This window comes from Abramis brama, assembly GCF_963993115.1.
Source record: "Abramis brama genome assembly, chromosome: 20".
NCBI lineage: Eukaryota > Metazoa > Chordata > Actinopteri > Cypriniformes > Leuciscidae > Abramis > Abramis brama.
In genome coordinates, this window is record NC_139982.1 from 20,728,544 (window position 1) to 20,735,923 (window position 7,380).

At 38.8% G+C, this 7,380-nt stretch overlaps 1 protein-coding gene across 2 annotated transcripts in view; it reads right to left on the reverse strand.

Moving 5' to 3' along the window:
• cald1b (caldesmon 1b) overlaps window positions 1-4,897 on the reverse strand; it is a 30,165-nt gene extending 25,268 nt beyond the window's left edge. Inside the window, exon 1 of one of the 2 annotated variants that reach the window (XM_084095309.1) lies at window positions 4,795-4,897. The gene's annotated coding sequence lies outside the window, so the exon portion shown is untranslated. The remainder of the gene's footprint in view (window positions 1-4,794) is intronic. The other variant, XM_084095308.1, reaches the window with a different exon arrangement.
• Between the last annotated feature and the right edge of the window lie 2,483 nt (window positions 4,898-7,380).

Genomic DNA, 7,380 nt, shown 5'->3' on the forward strand with positions numbered 1-7,380 from the left:
GCAGCAGTCCCTCGAGATCCACACCTGAAAATTTTGTGCTGTTGTGCTTAAACTTCCCGGACCGTTCCTTGTGCACATTCTACCTCACACGTTTAAACGCGAAAACGAAAGCATGCCTACCAGGTGTGGGTCCTTGGGGGAATTTTGCAGAGTTTTTGCTTGAAAACAATAGACCAGAAAACACCATCTGCTCAGCGGAGATCATTTCCTGCCCCATTCTGAACCCAGAGCCCAGCCAGCAATCACCCTGCAGCACGGATATGACACCAGAGCCCACCGCAGACGGAGGGCTTGAGCCTGCCGTGATGCATGAGCCAGAGCCAGACAAGAGGACTAAGCCAGCCAGCCTGAGCCCCACTGTGAGTCTGACCAGGTGTGTAAGCCGGCAACATCGACACTGTGGGATTGCTAGAGGAGGATGCTTACCCTAATCTCCCGTACCTGCTGGTCCCGTCCAGCACAAATTCTCCTGTGTTTCCACTGGTTCTGTCCAGTTCAGAGTCTCTTGCGACCCTGCTGGTTCCACCCAGCCCGTTGCCTCCAGAGTTCCCACCCAGCCTCCCTCTCCCGCCTCCTCTTCCAATGTCAGACAGTCATTTAGTCCGGCCTCTTCTGGTTCCCTTCAGCCCCCCGGCTTCTCAATAACGCTACTCTGTTGAGTGGATTTGCCTCGAGTCTTCTAGCCTTGCCCAGGCAAGTGGATACCCCGGCTCTGCCTCCAGCCGCTGATCCCATCACTCCACCTCGGCCTGTCGACCTCTCGGCTCTGCCATGGCTCCTCCCTCCCTCGGCTCCACCTGAGACCATCGTCCCTGCAGCTCCACCGGGCTTCCTCGTCCCTTCGCCTTAGTCCTCAGGCACTCTGGCTCCACCTCGGACGCTTGTCAGGCGCTCCAGGACCATTGTTGTTGCCCGGTCCCATCTGCTCTCCGTCTGCATCTAGGGCTGGTGTCGTTAGCTAAGTCTCCACCTGTCCTGGCTGTCCTCTGGGTTCCTGCATCACTACTTCTGTTCCTGGATCCTTCCTGGCTCCTTCCACCATCATTACCACCTTGGTTTCTCCCACCGTCATTCTCCTCGGTTCGCATTCACATGCCCCATATCCTCTTCCAGATGCACCTTCCGGGAGGGCGGTGTAATGTCACGTGCATTCTGTTTTGGTTTTGTTTCTTTATGTCCTGTTCCTGGTTTGCCTGTCTGATTTGCTAGTTAGTTTCCTTGGTTCTTAATTGGTTAACACCTGTTCTGTTTCAGTCAATCATCCCTTGTGTATCTCAGTTCCCTGTGTTCCTTTGTCAGGTCTCATCTGTGTTGGTAGTTGTGTTGTGCTATTCTCTAGTGATCTCCTGTGTTTTCGTTTTTTTTAAGTTTAGGAATTGTCTTGTGATGTCAGGATGAGTTTGCCCAAGTTTTAGCTATTTATACTTACATATACTTACATTCTTACTTTTTATCTGTTTGCAGTTGCTCATTTTTACAGTGCAAAACATGAGGACCAACTTAATGCCAATGATTTTGAAAAGGAAAGCTCAACAAGCACATTTGACTGTCGTGTGCACATACTTGCAGCCATATGGTGAAGTGAAGTTTTGAACCATTGCGTTACTATTCTTTCAAAATATTGCATTTGGGCTCTCAAAGTTCCTTCCCTTAAACTCTCACTAGCATGCAAAGAGGAAACATTTGCAGACTTCTGTCTATTTAATGCATTCCAGCAGACCCCCCTCAAGCTGCGTGAGTCAAATAAGAATGTTTTTGATTATAATCAGATCTGTGCTTCCTACCCTCAAAATGTAAGATTTATTCATTTGAATTTCATATACAATTTCCTTTTCCATTTGGATTACATAAGCAAACTAATAAACTTAATGTGTTGCATATTTGTCAGTCATTCATAAATGAAACAGGTGAAATTTCTGCACTCAAAAAAATGATGGCATGGTTTATTATTAACTATTTGCATCTTTGCATTTTATTTTATTTTATTGATGATAAATATGTAAACCTGGTTGTTGTGTGTTTAAATACATTCAGTTTATTAGTACTATTACAGAAATCCTACCTGTTTAATTTATGTATGGCTGTTATGTATCACATTAAGTTTATTAGTTTGTTCATGTTAAAACTGTGAACCAAATTTGCAATTTAAAATATGCAATTCAAATACATTAATCTTAAATTTAGACATAAATATTTTTGAGGGCACAAATGATCACAAACAGTCATTTCCAGCATGCCATATTGAAGTTTCAATGCGCTATTGGACAGGTGGCCGACTATGACCAAGAATGGTCTTTATTTAGCAAAACAACCCAAAAAAGGTAAGAATGATCCGACTTTTAACTATGTTAAAAATTTACCAAGTAAAATCCTCAGTGGAGTTGGACTACAGAACACTGAGATGCTCGGAAAGGAACCTCAATTGCAGTCAAACACATTCCAAATTTCCTGGGCAACAAGACATTGATCATGGCCAGACAGATCCACATGTGTCGGAAAGGAGATGGTCTCATGCCTAGTGGCTTATACCATGTAAGGAAAAGACCTGACTTGGCACACGCGCGCTCCAGCGTCAAAGCTTTTCCACAGCTTGACGCCTGGATAACGTATGATAAACAGTATGTTGCGATGGAACACATTCAAGGAGTAAACCTCAAAACGGAATTCGGGATTTCGGCCTTGCGCACAAAACAGCTGCAAACTTCCCCATACATATTTTTGATGGACCTACCCTAAGAAAGTTCAGCTTCGTTATACTCTGACCTCACGCTTAGGGAATGCTACATGTGCCAATTGTCCATCATCTTTGGTTAAGTGGTACACTCCAGTTCCAATATATATAATTCCATCCCAAAGTGTTTGCTGCATAATTCAAGGCAGCACTATGGAAAATTTGTCTTCAAATTACCTGCTTTTCAACATCTGGCAGCAATGAACTGTGTATTAAATGAGCAGTCTAAGGAATTGTGTCTCGTTATATATTTAACTACGAATGGTTCTAAAAGTCCAGATCCAGCTTCTAGCACAACTGAAATAACTATAGATTACTTTGAGTGCATAGTCTGGTCCATGTCCAGTTCACTCACACATGTCAGGATTAAGCTGACAGGAGGTTTCAACAGAAAATGTAAGTTTTGAATATTCATACTGGAATTTCTGCCAATCAAAGCAACCAGTTTGAATATCAATGTCTCTTTCCATGTTGTTGGATGATTCCTTTGAGCACAATGATTCTACCTGATCCTTAATGGGCCCCTGCTGACCCAGCATCCCTTGCTCTCTGATTTCCCCCCTGAGTCTGGGCACTGAGGGCCAGCAGCATTCCCAAGCTTGATCCCATCCCACTCCGGAAACATAGGGCAGTACTCCTAACATCCTGCCCGCAGCCTGTGCCAAGGCCCTGTTATCGCTGTGTGCTGAATTGCCTCCAGATTCTGTTCAGCTGCGCAAAACACACACACTGCCGCTGTGCATTCCATACACTGCTTCATCTGTCACCAGATCTGCACTCTGGGATATAATACTGAGACATTCTCCCAAAAAAAAAAAAAAAAAAAAATGCCTGTAATGGTTTATTTACTCAATCTTAAACTGTAAGCCTGCTAGTTTAAGTCGCATGACATGCATTCACCATGAAATATTTTTTGGTCAATTTTTTTTATTATGTATATGAAATAAATGATTGTAAATAATAATAATAATTATTATTTTATTATTAATAAAAAAATAGGAGAAATACTTTTGGGCTATATTATTATTATTTAGATGAACTGTATTTATGGCCATTATTATTTTTATGTATTAATTTAATATTTTAGAAGAAATATTTTTGCCTAAAATTATTATTATTATTAAAATGTAATTAAATTAATATTATTAAAATAATTGTTTAGATATAAAAAATAAAATATGAAAATGTATATAAATAAATATTTTTGTATGTTACCTTTTATATATATATATATATATATATATATAGGCTGCTTAATGGCAGGTTCAGTTGTGACAGTTTACCCCATACAACGTAAGAACATGCCTCACTATTGGTCAGTGTCTGAACAGTATCTATTTTCCTGGGAAATAACATGAAGAAATAATAATTATTATTATCATTATATATCATTATTAATAAAATGAAATATTTTTTTGCTAAAATTATTATTACTGTAATTTTTTTTTTTTTTTTTAGAATAATGTTTTTGCTAACATTACTATTGTTATTATTTAATTGTATCCCTCGCTATTGGTCAAAGTGTAAATAGCATCTATTTTCCTGGAAAATAACAGTGAAAATGTTCAAGAGCTAAAAGAGTAAAGAATGTGAGAACTAGCCCCGGTCTCCCCTCAATGAGCAGAAACGATTTTAAAGTAGTGTGATGCAGGTGTACTAAAAAAGCTGGCCGTTAAATGTAACACACACACACACACACACGCATACAAAAAAAAAAAAAAACATTAGAAAGATCCAAAGGCTGGATGAGCTCATGCTAAAAATAACTAGTAGTTAGTGAATTTGTGTGAGACCCTCCAATTAACTTGGACTGTAATTTAAAAGCAAAGGGAATCTACAGATGTTCTTGACAAGGGAGCAAGTGACAGGGGAAAACAACATTTTTCATACAATTCATTTGTCTTGCAAAGACAACAAATTTAACTTCCTGTAAATTATGTTGCCATTAGAAGCATGTTTTTATGCATTAAAAGCATTATTATAAATGAAAGCATGTCCATTTTAATAAATAAATAAAAACATTTTAAAAGGCTAAAATGAAGCACTATGCTTCTAACCCCTACCTGTAATGGACTGGAGCAGGTTTCAGTGCGCTTTCCAATTTAGTCTTCAAGTGTGATCGTGCTGCTGAAAGGGCACTGAAGGAATTGCATGAGTCGTGACTCCACATTTTATAAAATGTGCAGCATTTCAGACTCCGCCTCTGCTGAGCTTCATCACTTCAAAGCATTTGGTAGCAGTTTTCCTGCACTTTCCTCCATCCATAAGTAGCCTAATAGATCAGTGTCATATATTACACTTTTATAGCCCCCAACACAATTTGTTGCATCTTAGTTGAAAAAAACCCATCTTGCATTTAACCAACAAAATTAGTTTAAAAAAAAACACAAACTACATGAAAACAAAACAACAAAGCATGAAAAATTACACTTACAATAAAATTACACTAACCCTACTGAAAAACAAAACATCTTATGAGATTTAGGGTACGTGTACAGAGATCTGGTTTTTGTTGTTTACACGGAGACGTCGGTCTCCGTGTAAACAACAAAAATGCGGATCTCTGAAAATGATGATGTCATGCACATGCATATCACGTGTTCAGTCTATAGTGGTTCATCACCATCTAATGGCCTGGTTTTCCAGTTTTATGTGTTTGTCTGTATGTGTTTGTTAGTTTCTATGGTTACTCATTGTTTGACTATTGTTTTCACCTGTCGTTGATTATGTGATTAGTTTGGTCTGTGTATTTAAGCCCCATGTTTAATTTCATTGTCAGTCCTAGTGTGATTATACTGGTTGTTTTGTGCCTGTTTTTTTCTAAATGTGTTACTGTGAGTTATTTAGATCCACTCTCTCCTCATTATTGAGCAACCGGCCTAGACACAATCAGAGAAACTTTAAAAAATCTTAATAAAGGTTAAATACTAAGTTACTACTGACAATAACTAGTAATTCTGATATTTTGGTGGAAATGGCATTTGGTAGCTATAGACCTTTAGTCAGGTTAGACGCCATTTTGAATTTAACGTGGAAGAAAACGAGGCTGTGAGGGATAGACTACGTAGCACACACTGTATAAAGGTCCTAGATCACGTCATTTTCACAACTCACAATGTTTAAAACTGCTTCATGGGGTTTTTGTGTACTGATTTTAGCTGCTGACCAATCGGTATGTTGTGCAACCCATTAAATGCACTGTACTTCTATCCCTCACAGCCTTGTTTCTATTCCCATCAAAAAATAAATATGGCACTACCCCGACTAAGGTCTATGCTTTATGTAAATGTGCTTGGTGTGAACGTCATACTGTTACCTGCCTGCTTGACCATCTAGCTTATTAGTTTGCAGAGCAGGAATAAATAGTTCTGAGCTCAACCAGGACAGTGGGATTAGCATTAGCAGCCCATGCTAAAGTCCTAACCATAACCATTTTAAGAGAAACAGGTCTCAGACTGGCAGTGAAGACGAGGCTACGTTGTGTCCAGGACTCTCTAGGCTTCAGCCAAACAGAACAGTTCTCAAATTAGATTCTTGGCAGAGCTTCTAGTCAGATTCCTGCGATGCTTTTTGTGCTGTTTCGAGACTTAAGGGCCGTCAAACCCATGTTTCAGTCCATGACAAATGTTTTCTTATGAGGAGTTTATATCACATGTAATCAGAAACTGGCTGTCCGGTCACGTCTTCATAGCACAGCAAATAAACTCAATGAAAATCACATTACTTTTTAATAAGCATGGAAGAAGATGGATGTGGCATGTTTTCCCATGAGCATATAACATGTTCAAATGTATAAAGAAGACGTTAAAGACCATGAGGATATGTTTTAGTGCCTCTCTTCGAACATTCCAGCGGAACAAGACAAATGTGAGCTATTAGGTTTAATGAATATGTACTCTGCCAAGTGCTACATCCTATTGAATAACCAAAATCAGTTTCCTTATGTCATTAGTGCTTTCTATAATAATAAACTTACCATCCACCACTATTATATTAAGATCAACATCTCCTGGAGAAATGTCTCCTCAGAAAACACTGTAGCAATGCAGCACCTCCTCCTGGTTAACTCAGGTGTTTTCTTCTTCTTCTTTTTCACACACACCATTCAAGACACATTAACCCCTTTTATATCTGTCATCTTTATTTTTATATATTATTCTTTCAGGAAAATGTATCAGGGATGTGCTAAACCCAGCAGACCAGTGCTTCTGGGTGGGGAAAAAGAAAGTGAAACTACATAAGATGTGCCACGGTTAAATAATAATAGTATAGTCGGACAGGGATAGAACATGAAGACGTAACAGTGAAAGACACTATGGATATTACAACAAAAACAACAAACATATAACATTTCTTTACTTATACAGTACAGTGTTGAGCAACATTAAATACACAAAAAACAAAACAGAGGTATTACAGTGCACAGACTTTCTAAACCACAATTATGTCTTAGTTTTACTCGCCAGGTTTTCTTTGCATTTAATTTGGTTAATGTCGGATGAGATTAAGAAAGAGATAGTGTTGGCTGCATTTGGCATTGCATAATAAAACTGAATATAAGTTCATCTTAACACATATTATCTTTAAATATATTTATGGTAATAAATACATTAGACAAAACCAAAATGACCTTTTTAAATAATTCCGTC